At 38.0% G+C, this 22,439-nt stretch overlaps 1 pseudogene; it reads right to left on the bottom strand.

The window, feature by feature from the left end:
- Nucleotides 1-13,782, bottom strand: part of LOC122733902 — a 40,393-nt pseudogene extending 26,611 nt beyond the window's left edge.
- Nucleotides 13,783-22,439: the final 8,657 nt, after the last annotated feature.

Here is a 22,439-nt window from a genome sequence, read left to right as displayed (position 1 = left end):
AGAAAAGAGAGGGGGGTGATAAAAAGGGAGGGCAGATCCAGGGAGGCAGGGGTAAGAAGTAAAACGTCAGTGAGGAAGAATAGGGTGAAAGAAGGGGGGAAAAGTACAAAGGGGGTAAATAGAATGGAGGTGAATAGACAGTCAGTAATAATAACTGTAAATGTGAATGGGATGAACTCTGCTATAAAACGGAAGCGAATTGCAGAGTGGATTAAAAACCAGAACCCTACAATATGCTGTTTACAAGAAACACATTTGAAGCAGAGAGATACACACAGAGTAAAGGTAAAAGGCTGGAGCAGAATATACTATGCCTCAGCTAAAGTAAAAAAGGCAGGGGTAGCAATCCTTATCTCAGACAAAGTGCAGGCAAAAATAGATCTCATTAAAAGAGATAAGGAAGGAAATTACATCTTACTTAAAGGTACTATAGATAATGAAGTAATATCAATATTAAATATGTATGCGCCAAGTGGTATAGCATCCAAGTTCTTAGAGGAGAAGTTAAATGAGTTACAAGAGGAATTAGACAGTAATACTATACTAGTGGGGGATCTGAATCTCCCCCTCTCAGAATTAGATAAATCTAGCCAAAAAATAAATAAAAAATAAGTGAAAGAGGTGAATAGATTACTAGAAAAGTTAGACATGATAGATGTCTGGAGAAAATTGAATGGGGATAGTAAGGAATATACCTTTTTCTCAGCAGTACATGGCACATTTTCAAAAATTGACCATGTATTAGGGCACAAAAATATCATAGTTAAATGTAGAAAGGCAGAAATAGTAAATGCATCCTTCTCAGATCATGATGCAATAAAAATTACATGTAAGAAAGAGCCAGGGAAAAGTAGAATGAAAATCAATTGGAAACTAAATAATTTCATTCTAAAGAATGAATGGGCCAAACAAGAAATCATAGAAACAATCAATAACTTTATCCAAGAGAATGACAATAATGAGACAACATACCAAAATCTATGGGATGCAGCCAAAGCAGTGCTTAGGGGAAAATTTATAGCTCTAAATGCTTACATGAATAAGAAAGAGAAAGAGGAGATTAATGAATTGGGCATGCAACTTAAAAAGCTAGAAAAAGAACAAATTAGAAATCCCCAATTAGACACTAAATTAGAGATCCTGAAAATTAAAGGAGAAATTAATAAGATTGAAAGCAAAAAAACTATAGAATTAATCAATAAAACTAAGAGCTGGTTTTATGAAAAAATCAATAAAATAGATAAAATATTGGTTAATTTGATTAAAAAAAAGAAAGAAGAAAACCAAATTACCAGTATCAAAAATGAAAAGGGTGATGTTACTACCAATGAAGTGGAAATTAAAGCAATAATTAGGAAATATTTTGCCCAACTGTATGCCAATAAATTTGACAATCTAAATGAAATGGATGAATATTTACAAAAATACAAACTGCCCAGGTTAACGGAAGAAGAAATAAAATCCTTAAATAAGCCCATGTTAGAAAAAGAAATTGAACAAGCTATTAATGAACTCCCTATGAAAAAATCCCCAGGGCCAGATGGGTTTACGGGTGAATTTTACCAAACATTTAAAGAACAATTAATTCCAATATTATACAAATTATTTGGAAAAATAAGTGAAGAAGGAGTTCTACCAAATTCATTTTATGACACAAATATGGTGGTGATACCAAAACCAGGCAAAGCAAAAACAGAGAAAGAAAATTATAGATCAATTTCCCTAATGAATATTGATGCTAAAATCTTAAATAAGATATTAGCAAGGAGATTACAGCAAGTGATCACCAGGATAATACACTATGACCAGGTGGGATTTATACCAGGAATGCAGGGCTGGTTCAACATTAGGAAAACTATTAACATAATCAACCACATCAATAAGAAAACCAACCAAAATCATATGATTATCTCAATAGATGCAGAGAAAGCTTTTGACAAAATACAGCACCCATTCCTAATAAAAACACTAGAGAGTTTAGGAATAGGGGGAGCTTTCCTTAGAATAATAAACAGTATTTACCTAAAGCCATCAGCAAGTATTATATGCAATGGAGATAAATTAGAGGCCTTCCCAATAAGATCAGGGGTGAAACAGGGATGTCCATTATCACCCCTATTATTTAATATTGTTCTAGAAATGTTAGCTTTAGCAATCAGAGAAGAGAAAGGAATTAAAGGAATTAGAATAGGCAAGGAGGAAACAAAACTATCACTCTTTGCAGATGATATGATGGTATACTTAAGGAATCCTCGAGAATCAAGTCAAAAATTACTTGAAACAATTAACTTTAGCAAAGTAGCAGGATATAAAATAAATCCACATAAATCATCAGCATTTCTACACATGACCAACAAAGTCCAACAGCAAGAGATAGAAAGAGAAATTCCATTTAAAGTAACGGTAGATAATATAAAATACTTGGGAGTCTACTTGCCAAGACAAACCCAGGAACTCTATGAACACAACTACCAAACACTCTTCACACAAATCAAATCAGATCTAAATAATTGGAAAGATAGCAATTGCTCATGGATAGGCAGAGCTAATATAGTAAAAATGACAATACTGCCTAAATTAATTTACTTATTCAGTGCCATACCAATCAGACTACCTAAAAATTATTTTATACAGCTAGAAAAAATAATAACAAAATTCATCTGGAAAAACAAAAAATCAAGAATATCCAGGGAAATAATGAAAAAAAATTCACAGGAAGGTGGGTTAGCGGTACCAAACCTGGAGCTTTACTATAAAGCGGCAGTCATCAAAACTATCTGGTACTGGCTAAAAAATAGAGTGGTAGATCAATGGAATAGGCTAGGCTCAGGAAAGGCAGTAGTAAATGACACTAGTAATGTAGTGTTTGATAAACCCAAAGACTCCAGCTTCTGGGATAGGAACTCAGTATTTGACAAAAACTGCTGGGAAAACTGGAAGATAGTATGGCAGAAATTACGCTTAGACCAACATCTTACACCTTATACTAAAATAAGGTCAAAATGGATACATGATTTAGACATAAGAGGTGATACCATAGGTAAACTAGGAGAGAAAGGAATAGTGTACCTATCAGATCTTTGGAAAGGAAAACAGTTTTTGACCAAACAAGAGATAGAGTATATTATAAAATGCAAAATGGATGATTTTGATTATATTAAATTAAAAAATTTTTGTACAAACAGAAGCAATGCATCCAAAATTGGAAGGGAGGCAGAAAACTGGGAAACAATTTTTGAGGCCAGTGCTTCTGATAAAGGCCTCATCTCTAAAATATATAGGGAATTAAATCAAATTTATAAGAATCCAAGTCATTCCCCAATTGAGAAATGGTCAAAGGATATGAACAGGCAGTTTTCTGATGAAGAAACCAAAGCTATCTATTCCCATATGAAAAAATGCTCTAAATCTCTAATGATTAGAGAGATGCAAATTAAAACAACTCTGAGGTACCACCTGACACCTATCAGATTGGCTAAAATGACAAAAAAGGAAGATAATAAATGTTGGAGAGGCTGTGGGAAAATTGGAACACTAATGCATTGTTGGTGGAGCTGTGAGCTGATCCAACCATTCTGGAGAGCAATTTGGAATTATGCCCAAAGGGCGATAAAGCTGTGCATACCCTTTGACCCAGCAACCCCACTTTTAGGTCTTTTGCCCAAAGAAATCATGGAAGGGGGAAAGGGACCCATATGTACAAAAATATTTATAGCTGCTCTTTATGTGGTAGCAAGGAATTGGAAGTTGAGGGGGTGCCCATCAATTGGGGAATGGCTGGACAAGTTGTGGTATATGAATACAATGGAATACTATTGTGCTGTAAGAAATGATGAGCAGGAAGAGTTCAGAGAAACCTGGAGGGTCTTACGTGAGCTGATGATGAGTGAGATGAGCAGAACCAGAAGAACATTGTACACAGTATCATCAACATTGAGTGTTGACCTACTGTGATGGACTATATTCTTCTCACCAATGCAATGGTACAGAAGAGTTCCAGGGAACTCATGATAGAAGAGGATCTCCAAATCCAAGTTAAAAAAAGAAAGAAAGAACTGTGGAGTACAGATGCTGATTGAACCATATTATTTCTTTTGTTTTGGGTGCTGTTGTTTTTTTTTTCTATTTTGAGGTTTTGCATCACTGCTCTGATTTTTTCTCTTGTAACAGGATTAATGCAGAAATCGGATTAATGTTATTATGTGTTTATATATGTGTGTGTATATATCTATATCTATATGTATATGTATAGAGATATATAGATATAACCTATATCAGATTACCTGCTGTCTAGGGGAGGAGGGAGGGAGGGGAGGGAGGGAGAAAAATCTGAAATTGTAAAGCTTGTATAAACAAAAGTTGAGAACTATCTTTACATGTAACGGAAAAAATAAAATACCTTATACATTAAAAAAAAGAGAGATTATGGAACAAAAAAAAAAAGAATTAGCTCAGGGACCCTGATCATATTGGAGTGGGCTCATAGAGGGAATAGATTTCATACCCAATTGGGAGGAGTAATCTATTTAACCCTGCAGGAAAGTAGGAGGGGAAGAGGATAAGGAAGGAAGGGTGAAAAAGGGGAGTGCAGAGTGAGGGAGAGGATAGTGAGAAGTAAAACACTTTTGAGGAGGAATAGGTAAAAAGAAGATGGTCATGGGAAGGGAGTGGGATGGAGGAAAATAGTTATGATGATTGATTATAATGGCAAAATGTATGGTAACTACTTTGCAGGGCTTTTATGAAGAAAACTCTGTTAAGCTTAAGGTACTATACACAGGTTATGATGAACAGGATACTATCAGAAAAACCTAGAAAGAACCTACATGAACTGAAGCAGAGTGAAATGCACTGTATACAAAATAACAGCAATAGTGGGGGATGATATTCTGGGAAGCATGCGGTTATTTTCAGCAAGGCAATGCTCCAATATAACCCTGAAGGACTTATGAAGATTGCAGCCCATCTGCAGAGAAAGAACTGATAGTATCTGAAAACAGATGGAAACACATTTTTTATTTTTTTTTCTTTTCCTCTTTGACAATTCCTTAATCTGAAGTTTTGGATTTTTTGACTGTTTTCTCTCACAACTAGCTAATATGGGAATTTTTCCATGACAACTCATGTATAACTTATTTTGAATTTCCTAAGTTCTTGTGGGTGGGGGGTGGGAATGGAGGGGGGAAGAGAAATTGAAACACAAAGTTTTTTTTAAATTGATGTTAAATTTTTGTTTTTACATATATTTTGGAAAATAAAATTCTATTCAAAAAAATTAAAATAAAAAAGAGAAGAAAACCAAATCACTAGTATCAAAAATGAACATGAAATCAAAGCAATTATTAGGAGGGTTTTTGTCCAATTATATGCCAATAAAATTTACAATTTAGGTGAAATGGAAGATTACTTAGAAAAATATAAACTACCTAGATTAAAAGAAGAAGAAACAGGATATCTAAATAAACGTATTTTTTTAAAAGAAACTGAACAGGTCATAAATGAAATTCCTAAGAAAAATAGCATCAGGAACAGATGGATTTACAAGTAAATTCTACCAAAAATTTAAAAATCCACTAATTCCAATGCTAATTAAATTATTTGGAATGATAGGCAAAGAAGGAGTCCTACAAAATTCCTTTTATGAAACAAATATGGTGCTGATACCTAAACCAGGAAGAGTAAAAACAAAGAAAGAAAAATATAGACCAATTTCATTAATGAATGTGAATGCAAAAATTCTAAGTGAAATACTAGCCAGGAGACTACAACAATATATTGCAAAGATTATACATGATGACCAAGAAGGATTTATACCAGGAAGGCAGGGATGGATTAACATGAGGAAAACAATTAACAGAATTGATTATATCAATAACAAAAGTAACAAAATCATATAACTATATCAATAGATGCAGAATTTTTTTTTACAAAATACATCCCTCATTCCTATTAAAAACAATTGGGGGGGGGCAGCTAGATGGCGCAGTGGATAGAGCACCAGCCCTGGAGTCAGGAGTACCTGAGTTCAAATCCGGCCTCAGACACTTAATACTTACTAGCTGTGTGACCCTGGGCAAGTCACTTAACCCCAATTGCCTCACTAAAAAACCAAAACAAAACAAAAAAACAATTGAGGGGCAGCTAGGTGGCACAGTGGATAAGCACTGGCCCTGGAGTCAGGAGTACCTGAATTCAAATCCGGCCTCAGACACTTAACACTTACTAGCTGTGTGACCCTGGGCAAGTCACTTAACCCCAATTGCCTGACCTAAAAATCCAAAACAAAACAACAACAACAAAAAACAAACAATTGAGAGATCCCGAGGCAGAGCCAAGATGGCAGAGAGTAGCCAGCAAATTGCTTAAGCTCTCCTTCTGTTCCCTCAAAAAGAACATTAAATCAAGCCTCTAGACAGATTCTGAAACTAAAGAACCTGCAAAGAGACAGAGAGACACAGTCGTCCAACCAGAGATAATTGAGAAGACTTCAGGAAAGGTTGGTCTCACTGGGGCAAAAGGGAAGCACATCGCAATGCAGAGGGGGATCAGGGCAAGTCAGCAGAAAGCTGTGGGCCACAGCAGAGCAACTGAGGCCCCTGGATCCTGGCTGAACCAGCTGGTGGTGCAGCAGGACAGTGGTGAAACCCACCTGCACCAGTAGAGAGGGCAGGTTACCAGCTGGACAGCCACCCATAGGACAGGTGCGACCAGGCCTACCGATCCCAGCCTGCAGCTAGCAGGGCCAGGGTGGGGAGTAATCCACAAGCCATAGAGGCCTCAGTGTAGAAAGCCAGTGACACAGCCCCTATACCCCAGCACAAGAAGCTTGAAACAGGGACCCTGGTACCCCCAGAACAAACCTCAACTTTAAAAAAAAGCTGCAGTATGAGTAAGAAAAAAAAGAGCTCTCACCATTGAGAGCTTCTGCATTGACAGGTGTGTAATTTAAGATTCTAAATGTGGATTCTAATCTGTTCCCCCAGTTTTGGGGGAAACTGACTAAAATCACTGATAAAACGAGTTTAAGTTTTTAAGGGTTTATTGAAAAATAGAAAGAGAAAGATTGAGAACAGAATTCCAACAGCCTGGCATTCCTATCTTTCCTCAAATTTCCTGTGAAGTCCTCTGCCGCCACCACCACCATCAAATCAGGAACCCAAAGGAGAGAGCGCTCTCCATGCAGGCCCTCTTTCCTCCTTCCTGTCCCCTCCCAGAAAATAGGAGGCTCCTCAAGTTGATTGGCTGGTAGTCTTGATAGACAGCACCCATGAGCCAACATCACTTCCTGATGCCAAGGAAAAGCCACATGGCCTTATCCTCTGAGGCATTTTCCTCATGGTGGAGCTTTCCTATAGTAAGTCTCCAGTAGGTGGCATCATTCCAATCACAAACTCATGAGGACAATACTCCCAAACTGCCTACATGTGAAGCCTCAAGATGGAAGATGAATTGGTCTCAAAAACAAAAATCCTTCTTGGAAGAGCTCAAAAAGGATTTTAAAAATCAATTGAGGGCAGCTAGATGGCGCAGTGGTAAAGCACCAGCCCTGGATTCAGTAGTACCTGAGTTCAAATTCGGCCTCAAACACCTGACACTTACTAGCTGTGTGACCCTGGGCAAGTCACTTGACCCTCATTGCCCTACAAAAAAAACAAAACAAAAAAAACAAAAAAAATCAATTGAGGGGCAGCTAGGTGGCGCAGTGGATAGAGCACCAGCCCTGGAGGCAGGAGGACCTGAGTTCAAATCAGGCCTCAGACACTTAACACTTACTAGCTGTGTGACCCTAGGCAAGTCACATAACACCAACTGCCTCACCAAAAAAAAAAAAAAAATCAACTGAGAGAAATGAGGAGAGAAATGAAAACAACACAAGAAAATTATGAAAAAAGAATCAGCACCTTGGAAAAGGAAGCACAAAGATTGACTGGAAAAAAAAATTCCTTAAAAACTTCATCTGGCCAAATGGAAAAAAGGTTCATAATCTCACTGAACAAAACAATGTCTTAAAAAATTCTTTTGGCCAAATGGAGAAAAAAGGGCATAATCTCATTGAAGAAAACAATGCCTTAAAAATTAAAATTGGACAGCTGGAAGGTAATGAATCCATGAGACACCAGGAATCAGTCAAGCATACTCAAAAGAATGAAAAAATAGAAGAAAATGTGAAATACCTCATTGGAAAGACAACTGACCTGGAAAACAGATCCAGGAGAGATAATTTGAGAATCACTGGACTTTCTGAAAGCCATGATCAGAAAAAGAATCTAGACATGAGATTCCAGGATATTATTAAGGAGAACTGCCCTGATATTATAGAGGATACGGAGGATAAAACTGTCATTGAAAGAATCCACCGATCACCTCCTGAAAGAGACCCCAAAAGGAAAACTCCAAGGAATATTGTAGCCAAATTCCAGAATTATCAGGTGAAGGAGAAAATACTCCAAGCAGCCGGAAAGAAGCAATTTGAATATCATGGAGCCACAGTCAAGATTACTCAGGACCTGGCACCTTCAACATTAAAGGATTGCAAGGCTTGGAATATGATATTCCGGAAGGCAAAGGAGCTTGGATTGCATCTAAGAATCTATTACCCAGAAAAACTGAGCATTCTCTTTCAGGGGAAAAGATGAACATTCAATGATATTGGGGACTTTCAAGGTTTCCTGATGTAAAGACCACATCTGAATAGAAAATTCGATCTTAACATAAAAGACTCAAGAGAAGTTTAAAAAGGTAAACGGGACTGTGGCGGGGGGGGGGGAGAAGTTACTCAATAAGGTTAAACTGTTTACATCCCTACACAGGAAGATAATACTTATAACTCTTGAGAACTGTATATGTATTTGGGCAGATAGAAGGATTATACACAGAGGGTATAAATATAAACTGTCTTTGATATGATGATATCAAGAAAATTAAGGGCTTAAAAAGGGAATTTATGGGGAGAAGAGAAAAGGGGAGGTGGAATGAGGTGAATTATATCATATGAAGAGGGGAAAAAGCCTATCACAATAGAGGGAAAGAAGGGAGGGGTGAACATTGTTTCAACCCTACTCTCACTATATTTGATTCAAAGAGGGAATAAAATATACATTCATTTGGATAAAGAAACTTAGCTTATTCTTTAGTGAAGTAAAACGATAAGGGGAAAGGGGGGACTGGTAGAAGGGAGGGCAAAAGCAAGGGCGAAAAAGGTAAAGAAAAGGGAGGGGGTAATAAAAAGGGGGGGCAGATTGGGGGAGGCAGGGATAAGAAGCAAGACATTGGTGAGTAGGAATAGGGTGAAAGATGGGGCAAAGTACAAAGGGGGTAAATAGAATGGAGGGTAATAGACAGCTAGTAATAATAACTGTGAATGTGAATGGGATAAACTCTGCCATAAAACAGAAGCAAATTGCAGAGTGGATTAAAAACCAGAATCCTACAATATGCTGTTTACAAGAAACACATTTGAAGCAGAGAGATACACACAGAGTAAAGGTAAAAGGCTGGAGCAAAATATATTGTGTTTGCTGTAAGTAAAAAAAGCAGGGGTAGAAATCCTTATCTCAGACAAAGCAAAGGCAAAAATAGATTTAATTCAAAGAGATAAGGAAGGAAACTACATCTTGCTCCAAGGTACTATAGATAATGAAGTAATATCAATATTAAACATGTATGTGCCAAGTGGCATAACATCCACATTCTTAGAGGAGAAGTTAAATGAGTTACAAGAGGAAATAGACAGTAATACTACACTACTGGGGAATCTGAATCTTCCCCTCACAGAATTAGATAAATCTAGCCACAAAATAAATAAGAAAGAAGTGAAAGATGTTAATAGAATACTAAAAAAGTCAGACATGATAAATGTCTAGAGAAAATTGAATGAGGATAGAAAGGAATATACCTTTTTTCTCAGCAGTACATGGCACATATTAAAAAACTGACCATGTATTAGAGCACAAAAATCTCATAGTCAAATGTAGAAGGCAGAAATAGTAAATGCATCCTTCTAAGATCATGATACAATAAAAATTACATGTAATAAAGAACGAGGGAAAGGTAGACTGAAAATCAATTGGAAACTAAATAATTTCATTCTAAAGAATGAGTGGGTCAAACAACAAATAATAGAAACAATCAATAACTTCATCTAAGACAATGTCAATAATGAGACAACATACCAAAATGTATGGGATACAGCCAAAGCAGTGCTTAGGGGAAATTTTATAGCTCTAACTGCCTACATGAATAAAAAATAGAAAGCGGAGATCAATGAATTAGGCATGCAACTTAAAAAGCTGGAAAAAGAACAAATTAGAAATCACCAATTAGATACTAAACTAGAGATCCTGAAAATTAAAGGAGAAATTAATAAAACTGAAAGCAAGAAAACTATAGAATTAATCAATAAAACTAAGAGTTGGTTTTATGAAAAAACCAATAAAATAGATAAACCATTGGTTAATTTGATTAGAAAAAAGAAAGAAGAAAACCAAATTACCAGTATGAAAAATGAAAGGGGTGATTCTACCACCAATGAAGTGGAAATTAAAGCAATAATTAGGAACTATTTTGCCCAACTGTATGCCAATAAATTTGACAACCTAAATGAAATGGATGATTATTTACAAAAATACAAACTGCCCAGGTTAACTGAAGAAGAAATAAAATCCTTAAATAAGCCCATGTTAGAAAAAGAAATTGAACAAGCCATTAATGAACTCGCTAAGAAAACTCCCCAGGGCCAGATGGGTTTACAGGTGAATTTTACCAAACATTTAAAGAACAATTGATTCCAATATTATACAAATTATTTGGAAAAATAGGTGGAGTTCTACTAAATTCGTTTTGTGACACAAATATGGTGGTGATACCAAAACCAGTCAGAGCAAAAAGAGAGAAAGAAAATTATAGACCAATTTCCCTAATGAATATTGATATAAAAATCTTAAATCAGATATTAGCAAGGAGATTACAGCAAGTGATCACCAGGATAATACACTATGACCAGCTGAGATTTCTACAAGGAATGTAGGGCTGGTTCAATATTAGGAAAACTATTAACATAATCAACTACATAAATAAGAAAACTAACCAAAATCATATGATTATCTCAATAGATGCAGAGAAAGCTTTTGACAAAATATAGCACCCATTCCTAATAAAAACGCTAGAGAGCTTAGGAATAGGTGGAGCTTTCCTTAAAATAATAAGCAGTATCTAACTAAAACCATCAGCAAGCATTATATGGAATGGAGATAAGTTAGAGGCCTTCCCAATAAGATGAGGGGTGAAACAAGGATGTCTATTATCGCCTCTATTATTTAATATTGTACTAGAAAAGTTAGCTTTAGCAATCAGAGAAGAAAAAGGAATTAAAGGAATTAGAATAGGCAAGGAGGAAACAAAACTATCACTCTTTGCAGATGATATTATGGTATACTTAGAGAATCCTAGAGAATCAACTCAAAAATTACTTGAAACAATTAACAACTTTAGCAAAGTAGCAGGATATAAAATAAATCCACATAAATCATCAGCATTTCTATACATGGCCAACAAAGTCCAGCAGCAAGAGATAGAAAGAGAAATTCCATTTAAAGTAGTGGTAGATAATATAAAATACTTGAGCCTAATTGCCAAGACAAACCCAGGAACTCTATGAACACAATTACAAAACACTTTTCACACAATTCAAATCAGATCTAAATAATTGGAAAGATATCAATTGCTCATGGATAGGCTGAGCTAATATAATAAAAATGACAATTCTACCAAATTAATTTACTTATTCAGTGCCATACCAATCAGACTACCTGAAAATTATTTTATAGAGCTAGAAAAAAATAATAATGAAATTGATCTGGAAAAACAAAAAGTCAAGAATATCAAGGGAAATAATGAAAAAAATGCACAGGAAGGTGGGTTAGCTGTACCAAATCTGAAGCTCTACTATAAAGCAGCAGTCATCAAAACTTTCTGATACTGGTTAAGAAATAGAGTGGAGGATCAATGGAATAGGCTAGGCACAGGAGACACAGTAGTAAATGACACAAGTAATATAGTGTTTGATAAGCCCAAAGACTCCAGCTTCTGGGATAGGAATTCAGTATTTGAAAAAAAACTGCTGGGAAAACTGGAAGATAATATGGCAGAAATTAGGCATACACCAACATCTGACACCTTATACTAAAATAAAGTCAAAATGGATACACAATTTAGACATGAGAGGTGATACCATAGGTAAATTAGGAGAAAAAGGAATAGTCTACCTTTCGGATCTTTGGAAAGGAAAACAGTTTATGACCAAACAAGAGAAAGAGAATATTATAAAATGCAAAATGGATGATTTTGATTAAATTAAATTTAAAAATTTTTGTACAAACAGAAGCAATGCATCCAAAAGTAGAAGGGAGGCAGAAAGCTGGGAAACAATTTTTGTGGCCAGTACTTCTGATAAAAGCCTCATTTCTAAAATATATAGGGAACTAAATCAAATTTATAAGAACCCAAGTCATTCCCCAATTGATAAATGGTCAAAGGATATGAACAGGCAGCTTTCTGATGAAGAAATCAAAGCTATCTATTGCCATATGAAAAAATGCTCTAAATCATTACTGATTAGAAAAATGCAAATTAAAACAACTCTGAGGTACCACCTGACACCTATCAGATTGGCTAATATGACAAAAAAGGAAAATAATAAATGTTGGAGAAGCTATGGAAAAATGGAAACACTAATGCATTGTTGGTGGAGCTGTGAACTGATCCAACCATTCGGGAGGGCAATTTGGAATTATGCCCAAAGGGCTATAAAGCTGTGCATACCCTTTGATCCAGCAGTACCACTTTTGGGTCTTTTCCCAAAGAGATAATAAAAAAGGGAAAAGGACCCATATGTATAAAAATATTTATAGCTGCTCTTTTTGTAGTGTCAAGGAATTGGAAATTGAGGGAATTCCCATCAATTGGGGAATGGCTGAACAAGTTGTGTTATATGAATGTAATGGAATTCTATTGTGCTATTAGAAAAGATGAGCGGGAGGAGTTCTGAGAAACCTGGAAGGACTTGCATGAACTGATGATGAGTGAGATGAGAACCAGAAGAACATTGTACACAGTATCATCAACATTATGCATTGATCAACTGTGACAGACTTGATTCTTCTCACCAATACAATGGTACAAGAAAGTTCCAAAGGACTCATGATGGAAAAGGCTCTCCAAATTCAGAAAAAAAAGAACTGTGGAATATGGATGCGGATTGAACCATACTATTTCTTTTGGTTTTGGTGCTTTTGTTCTGATTCTTCTCTTATAACATGACTAATACAGAAATATGTTCAATGTTATTGTACATATATAACCTATATCAGATTACCTGCTGTCTTGGGGAGGGAGAGAGGGAGGTTAAGGAGGGAGAAAAAATTTGAAATTAGAAATCTTATAAAAACAAATGTTGAGGGGGCAGCTAGGTGGCGCAGTGGATAAAGCACTGGCCTTGGATTCAGGAGGACCTGAGTTCAAATCCAGCCTCAGACACTTGACACTTAACTAGCTGTGTGACCCTGGGCAAGTCACTTAACCCTCATTGCCCTCAAAAAAAAAACAACACAAAAAACAAAACAAAAAAAAATGTTGAAAACTATCTCTATATGTAACTGGAAAATAATAAGATACTTTTATAATTAATAAAAAAAGAATTAATTGTGATTTGAGGTTTTTTTACCCCATCTTTTGGCTGGAATTGAAGGACTCCCAGTGTACACACTGGCCCGGCTCAGGCACCATGGCTCCGCACTGACATGGTACTCCACCCACTGGCTGTAGCCATTGCCATGATGCTGGCAGCTCACATCATCACCACTCACCAATGCCTACATGGGCCTGGCAAAATTATGATGACTGGAAGCCTAGTAAGGGCAGTCATGTGACTGTCAATCAGGGCTGCCAGCTGTGATGAAATAATGACATTTAGTAGATACTCAAAGACCCACCTGGAGATTAACCTAGACTGATTGAATCAAGTGAGAGTGATTGACTGCTGATTAGCCTACTTCAAGTTAACTGGATTGTAATCACACCTTGAGAACACCTTCAGAACCAATGGATTTGGATGATGCCAACCAATCAGCTTGAAGCAGTGTGTAAGAACCACCTCTGTTCCAGAACTATAAAAAGCTTCCACAGTCAGCTTACTGGACAGTTCCTGATTAAAGCAGGCTCCTGGAGGAGGACTTGAGGAAGAACCCAACCAGGCTGGAACTCTATTCGAGATAGGCTTTTTCTTAACTTTCTGAACTCCTTGTGAACACTTGCATGCTTTAATAAATGTTTAATGCCCAAAGACTGGCGCTGAAGCTTCTAATTTAAGGTGACCACAATTTAGATTTTAAACATCACACAGCCAATTAGCTTGGAGCTGTGTGTGGACAGCCCAGGGTTTTCTGGGAAGGAGAAGGGAGGAGATTCGCCATTCCAGTGTTTGAGGTGGAAAGAGACAAGATGCAGCTGTGTGTTCTGCTGAGCCCTGGGTGGTGGTGTGATAGCAGGTCATAAGATTTTCCTTTCCCCATTCCCTTTTTCCCTTTTGCTTAATTCTACTAATCTTACTTGTATTTTTAAGTTTGTTTTTGTTAATAAACCCTGTTGTGTTTTGTTCTGTTTTTAGTGAGGCAATTGGGGTTAAGTGACTTGCCCAGGGTCACACAGCTAGTAAGTGTGTGTTAAGTTTCTGAGGCCAGATTTGAACTCAGGTCCTCCTGACTCCAGGGCCGATGCTTTATCCACTGTGCCACTTAGGTGCCCCCCTGTTGTGTTTTTGAAAGAGGCTGTTAATCTCCTTCCTTGCCCCAATATTGTGGCAAGCCACCTAACTAACACTCCCAATTAAAATTTGGCTTCTACAGACTGAAGTGCCAGCCAGGAGTTAGCTAACCTAGTGGATTTCTTTAACCCACCCCACCCCTCCCCTTATTTGACCACATGCTAACTAACCTAGGGGATCTTTTAAACCCTCCCCCACTGCCTCCCTTAGGCAATCTCTCTTGATCTTAAAAAACCTTAGCATTTATCTTGCTGGTCAGAGAAAAGCCAGTCCATTTTAAACTGCACCATGATTGAATATTTTGCTCCCCCCTTGTATATCCTAATTGGAATATTTTTGGACAGCATACTGTCCCAATTTAAACAACTAACTTACTCCATATTTATATATATAGCATTACTGGTTTCCTCCTCAAAAACACAGTAAAAAATCTTTGGAACAATGGCATGGGAGAGCCTATCTTCCCCACTGAGTACATGTTTAATATTACTGGAAGCATTATAACTAAGTTTGATCCTTACTATAGTAGTATAATCATAGCTCAAATGGCTATAAATTTTATTTTCGCTATTGTCATTACTGTAATGTGGCATTTTTCCCAAAAAACTGGAAAGAGAAGAAGGGATATGACCATAGTAAGTCATGTGTTCAGAAGGATGCCAGAACAGCTACCTCTACTGGAGATGACCTGAGTTCAGAAACAGATTTAGACCAGTCTTTAGGATCAGATCAGCAGAGACTGCGCCCCCTGCAGGATGTTACAGACCATACCCACAGAGGAGTACAACTTAAAAGATACAGCCCATTTAGTCTAAAGGATCTGAGTGCATGGAAGAAACTTATACCTAGGTTTGATCAGAATTGAAGTCAGTAATTTCGCAGTTAAGGTCTATATTTAATACACATCAACCCACTTGGGCTGATGTCACTTGTCTTATAGAAATTGTACTATCCCCAAGTGAAATTATAGATATTGTCACAGCAGGAAATTCCTTAGTAGCCTCAGGAAAAGCTTCAACATAATGGCCTCTCCAGGAGCCAAACTGGAATTATAACAACCCACAACAATTCCAAGAATTTAAAAATGCTAAGGAAATGCTTCAAAAAGGAATGGAATCCTGTTCTAAGTAATCTGAAAACTGGCAAAAACAATTTTTTTAACTTACCCAGGAGCCTAATTAACAACCTAATAGATTTTATGATAGACTTTGTGAAGCTGCTAGGCAATTTACAAGACTGGACCCACTAGATTCAAAGGACTCCTATATTATTCGTAATACATTTGTCTACCAATCCTTGCCAGAAATCCATAAATATTTTATAACACAGTGTGCAGGCTGGAAAGATATTGCTGTAGAAAGGGTTAAAGAAATTGCCACCTATATCTTTGAGGCAAATGAAGGAAATACAGCTAAGCAAAGCATTCTGGCACCAGCACTTTCAGGTCAGGCATTTAAAGGTCAGTACAAAACCCCAAAGGTGTGTCAGTACTATGAAAAACAAGGACCCTCATTGAGAGAATGTAGAATTAGAAAGCAAGAACTTAGGCAAGCAATAACTGAGGGTCTTGAATATTTTTTCAGGAGAAACCAGAATAATTATGGAAACTTTTACCAGAAAGGAAACCAACAAGATAATTACAGGCCTTATTACAACCAGAATCAGTATACTCCTAGACCCTATTAGGGAGGTACAGAAGGACAGAATCAGAATCGGGGTAATTCTAGAATCCCTCAGAGGGAGACACAGGACTGATGGTGTACAGGGGAGGAATGGACAATAGACACTGAAAGTTTCATTTTTCTAGACCCTGAATATATCAACCCTCATACCAATCCATTCACCTCACCAGAGTAACAAACCCCATGTGATCCTCAAAGTTGGGGATACGTATTATGATTGTTTGTTAGATACAGGAGCCTCTAAATCAGTCTTAGTGAGTAAATCAGACCCTGGATGCAATTCTATTGGATCTTTAAATGTGGTAGGAGTCTCAGGTAAGGCCAAAAGAGTGGCAGAATTAAGCCCTTACATGGTATCTATGGGGCCTTTAACATTTTTACTTATGCCTGATACCCCTGTAAATTTATTAGGTCGTGATCTTCTTTGTAAGCTTAGAGCAACCATATCTTGTTCTCCAGATGGGGCTGTCTCCCTACAATTGCCAGAGAATACTGTTCATTTATTACCAATTTAATTGCAGATGCTCAAGAAACAGTAGGGGATACATTCAAAATCCCCTCTGACATTCCTGAGTTCCTATGGGTCTCATCCTATACTGAAGCGGGGCTCCTTAAATCTGCTATGCCTGTTACTATTGAAGTTAAAGGGGGACCACCTCCATCCATTCCACAGTATCCATTGTCTAAAGAAGCCATAGAAGGGATCACCCCAATAATTGAGTCTCTGAAAAGTCAGGGTATTATTGTCCCATGCCAGCATTCTCCATGTAATACTTCCATTTTTCCAGTTAAAAAAACCAAGCCTGGGCCAGATGGCAAACCTGTTTATCGTTTTGTACAGGATCTTAGAGTGATTAACAATTATGTTATCCCTAGACATGCTATAATCCCTAGTCCTACCACCATAGTTTCTTCCATCCCATGTGAGGCTACATGCTTCACAGTGGTAGACCTCTGCTCTGCCTTTTACTCTATACCAGTGCATGAGAACTTCCAGTATTTATTTGCCTTTACTTGGAAAAATACACAGTGGACCTGGACTAGACTCCCACAGGGATTTGTAGACAGTCCTACATTATTTTCTCAAAATTTTACAACAGAACCTGGACTCTATTACTTTTAAAGGCACCATTTTAGTGCAGTATTTTGATGATTTACTTTTAGCCTCCCCTGATGCTGAAACCTGTCAGGAAGACAGCCGCCATTTATTATGAGAACTATACAAGAGAGGCCACAAGGTCTCTAAGTCAAAGGTGCAATGTGCTTACCTCAAGTAGAATATTTGGGCTTCATTCTGGCTGCTGGAACTTGCTCTGTCTCTCCTAAGTGAGTCCAGGCTACTCAACAATTCACTGTTCCCTCTACTAAGAAGCAGTTAAGGGCCATTCTGGGAGCAGCTGGGTATTGCAGACAATGGATACTCTCTTTTGGTGAAATTACTAAGCCTCTTATAGTTCTAACCAAAAATTCTGTCCCAAAACCTTTACAGCTGTATTCCCAGCATCTCTCAGGTAGAACAGAATTGAAGTGGGCATTGTTATCAGCACCTACACTAGGACTCCCAGACTACAGTAAGTCTTTTACTCTTTTTGTACATGAACAGAAGGGAGTGGCTTCTGGGGTCCTGACTCAATCATTAGGACCTGTCTAGTATCCAATAGCTTATTATTCCAGCCAACTAGATTCTGTGGCCTCTGGGGTGCCACTCTGCCTCAGGACAGTGGCAGCTACAGCCCTTTTGGTAGAAAAAGGTTCTGATTTGGTCCTAGGTAATCCTCTTACGATGCAATGTCCCCATGAAGTAGAGGCCCTCTTACTACGCCATAGAACACAAGCCTTTTTGGATCAAAGGCTGACTAATATGAAGTAACCCTGTTAGGTCATGAGAATATCACTTTTAAACACTGTACAGTCCTTAACCTGGCAACACTGCTCCCTAACTTACCATTCTCAGGGGAGCCGTTGCGTGACTGTGTCTCTTTAGTTGATATGGCTGAGAAACCCCGTGATGATCTTTTTGATACACCTTTAGAGAACCCTGATATTGTACTCTATACGGACAGTTCTTCATTTATGAAAGATGGTACCCATTTCACTGGGGCTGCTGTAGTTTCTGATTAGAATATTATTAGCTCACTTGATGGGTAGAGGCTTTTCCTTCCCCCACGAGCAACTGCTGGCTTTGTGGCCAAAGTTCTCCTTAAAGTTCCCCGCTTTGGGCCTCCAGCATGCATTGACTCTGATAGAGGTACACATTTTACAAATTCAGTTCTCTCCCAGATTTCCTACCCCTTATCACCATCAAAGCTCAGGCCAAGTTGAACATATGAATAAAGAGCTTAAGAGCATGGTTGGCAAATTATGTATTGAAACCTATTTAAAATGGCCTGATATTCTACTCTTGGCATTATTCTATCTACGCAGTAGACCAAGAAGAGAACACCATATATCTCCTTATGAGATGCTTTTTGGTCACCCTCCTATCCAAGCTAAAAGGTTTTTTTCCCCAGTTTATACATCACTGGTTGGAGGTGATACTTCTGTTGTTACAGGAACTACAAACTAGGCTACATGAACTCCATGAAGCAGGAATTGCTGCACACGCTGGTCCTTTAGATTTTTCCTTGCATGATTTAAGTCCTGGAGACAATGTATATATTAAGAATTTTCAGCGGACCAGTGGGACCCAGCCCACTTGGGAGGGACCTTTTCAGGTATTATTGAGGACTCCTACTGCTATTAAAATTGGAGAAAAAGAATCTTGGATTCATTGTTCCCATGTGAAGCCTGCACCACTTGTAGGTAAAGTAATTTCAGATAAAACTCAACCAGCTCCTAAAGAGCAAAGAAACCGAATAGAGCCTAGGGATAATAGAGAGTTCCAATTTGCAAGCATTATCACTCAACTGCAAACCCTGGGACTCAAACTCCGTACGGTATCAGGAGATGGAAATTGTCTTTTTAGAGCTTTCAGAGACCAGTTAGGAGGTCATTCAAGAAACCATATCAAACACAGAATAGAAACTACTAATTATATGCTCAGTCATAAAAAAGACTTTGAGCCTTTTAGAGGGAATGATATTCCCTTTGAAGAATATGTTGCTGATTTGAAAAAAGCTGGGACATGGGCTGACAATGATGCAATTGTAGCCTTTGCCAAACATAACCAACTGAATTTAATCATTCACCAGTTGAATAAACCTCTATGGCAAATTTGTGGCACAAACAAAGCCAACACTAAAGAACTCCATATTTTCTACCATAACAGTCATTATGACAGCATTAGAAGAATCAATGATGATTTGGAAACCCCTGCCTCTTTGGCATGCAGATAATTGGGAAAACAGATGAAAAAATGTGGTATACCCCAAATTCTAGCAATATAAGCTCTTACCTTAAACAAGCTTTTCCTCCTACAGGTGAAGAACTTCTCCACCAAGAGCACATGGCTCTGTCTTCTAGAAAGAGTTATTGAACCTTATCGCTTGATTTATAAGACAATTAATGAACAAATTAAGCCTCGCTGATGTTTTATTTCCTTTTGATAAATTGTTTATCACTTCAAATATCTGTTATTGTCATTGTACTAGATAGAGAATTCATGGACAAGATGATGTGGTTTACTTGATTAATGAAGATTCTGTAATAATGTTTAATATTATCAGCCATTTACATTCATTTATCATTTATATGTCATTGTGACTATTTATACTGTGGGTCTAGTTTGAGATCATACATATATGCGTATATCTTTCAAGTATATCCTAAGTTATACAGTATAGCATTTATTTTTATCATCATATTGTCTTAGGTGAAATTTATATGAGATTTATGAATTATGGAAACTTACCATTTCAGAGAATAATTGCTCTTACACTGAGCTTGACGGAGATAGTTCAACACCACAATGCAGGCCCTAGAGAGAATATATGTACAACAGGAAGAGAGACAGATACATGTAAGATGCCCTGATGGAGCTAAATACATTCAGGAAGTCCATAGTTTGCTTATGATAGCAGCTATGTGGAGCATAATTGCTGGACATAGTCCAATTTCTTCCTCTCTCCCTCCAAAAATGGCCTGGTGTCATGTTAGCCCTAACACATGCACCTGATTAAACTTAACTTGGTTTTCTCACTCAGTCTGGTGGCAAGGTCAGAATAAATCCACCTGAGGCCTAGCACAATTACTAGATGTCTACAGAACCACGAGATGTGGTATGGTAACCTTCCCATAACATTTTCAGGTATCATCACAGACAGACACACTGCTAAATTTGGCCTTAATCCAGCCATATGGTGGTAGAAAGTATTATTGATGTCATAACTGCCTCAACTCTGTATTGCATATGGGTATAAGTATCCTCCAAAGGGGGGGACTGTAATATGCTATATCAAGTTTAAATTTGTTCTGAGTTATATTTTGAAGAACTTTCACTGTTTAATTTGATCATTGACAATGCTATACTAAAGATTAGGGGAAATTCAGCAGTTCAAAAACTAAAGAAGTGAAAGTATTCAGACACAATAAGAATCCAGAATCGGGACCAGAATCCAGTCCCCCTGATGGTATCTTAACACTCAACGAAGACAAGATTTCAAGGACCCTAAATGAACATTTTTGGTTTTTTTTCCTTGTTACTATATATATCATTTGTAATGTGTATTTTCCCTTTCCTATATTATTAGTATATTGTTTGTTAGCATAGGCTATGATATTGTTATTTTTTATTTACAGTTTATCGTTTATTATTTATTGTTTCATCAAGGAAACACCCCATGTTTCTTGACAAAACAAAGGAGGGAATGTAAAGAATTGTGAATCCAGGTATTTATGACCCCATCTTTTGGTTGGAATTGAAGAAACCCCAGCATGCACACTGGCCAGGCTCAGGCACCACCCCTACGCACCAACATAGTGCTCCACCCACTGGCTGTAGCCATTGTCATGTCACTGGCAGCTCACATCATCACCACTCGCCAATGCCTATACAGACCTGGCAAAATTATAATGACTGGAAGCCCAGTGAGGGCAGTCATGTGACTGTCAGTCACGGCTGCCAACCAATTAGTTTGGGACTGTGTATGGACAGCCCAGGGTTTTCTGGGAAGAAGGGAGGAGATTCGCCACTCTGGCTTTTGAGCTGGAAAGAGGCAGGATGCAGCTGTGTGTTCTGCTGAGCCCCAGGTGGTGGTGTGATAGCCGGTCTTAAGTTTTATTTCCCCATTCCCTTTTCCTTAATTCTACTAATCTTAATTGTGTTTTTAAATTTATTTTTGTTAATAAACCCTGTTGTTTCTGAAAGAGGCTATTAATCTCCTTCCTTGATACAATATTGTGGCGAGCCACCTAACACTCCTCAATTAAAATGTTGCCCCTAAAGCAACAAGGCTTCCCTAGGGAGATCCAGGAAGCAACACTGTGCCACACAACTCACAGCACCATCAACACCCCCTTGATCACCACCCATCTCCCCTCAGACCCTGATGGGGATGGCCCAGGGCCCTGAGCCCAAGAGCCTGGGAAAGGGCAGAGCTTCCAGCATGGGAAGCTTCCCTGGCAGTGGCTCCTGACGACCTGGAATGGAAAGTCCCCCCACCAAAATCCTTGGCAACATGCAGTGGTTCCACATCAGATACCACTAGGGTCTCATCAGAACAAAGACCCTTAAAGAAGGGCCATTTTGGCCCTGGCTCTGTGCCTCCTCCTGAAGGCCCATGGGACGTTTCCACTTGACTGGCCCCTAAACAGCAACCTACTGTGTTCTCTCCCCCAGGAGAATGGGAGCTCCGGGCATGCAGGGACTGATTTTTTCATGCTCTTTGTTGTACTTGGAATGTTCTTCTTCAGCTGCTGAATCTCTCCCGAGGCGTGTGACCTCATGGGGCATTCCATTCTGCACCTCCCTCATGCACCCCAGGGGTACTTTATATCTTATA

The sequence above is a fragment of the Dromiciops gliroides genome, chromosome X (assembly GCF_019393635.1).
Source record: "Dromiciops gliroides isolate mDroGli1 chromosome X, mDroGli1.pri, whole genome shotgun sequence".
In the NCBI taxonomy this organism is placed as follows: Eukaryota; Metazoa; Chordata; class Mammalia; order Microbiotheria; family Microbiotheriidae; genus Dromiciops; species Dromiciops gliroides.
This window is presented reverse-complemented; position numbering and strand designations above follow the sequence as displayed.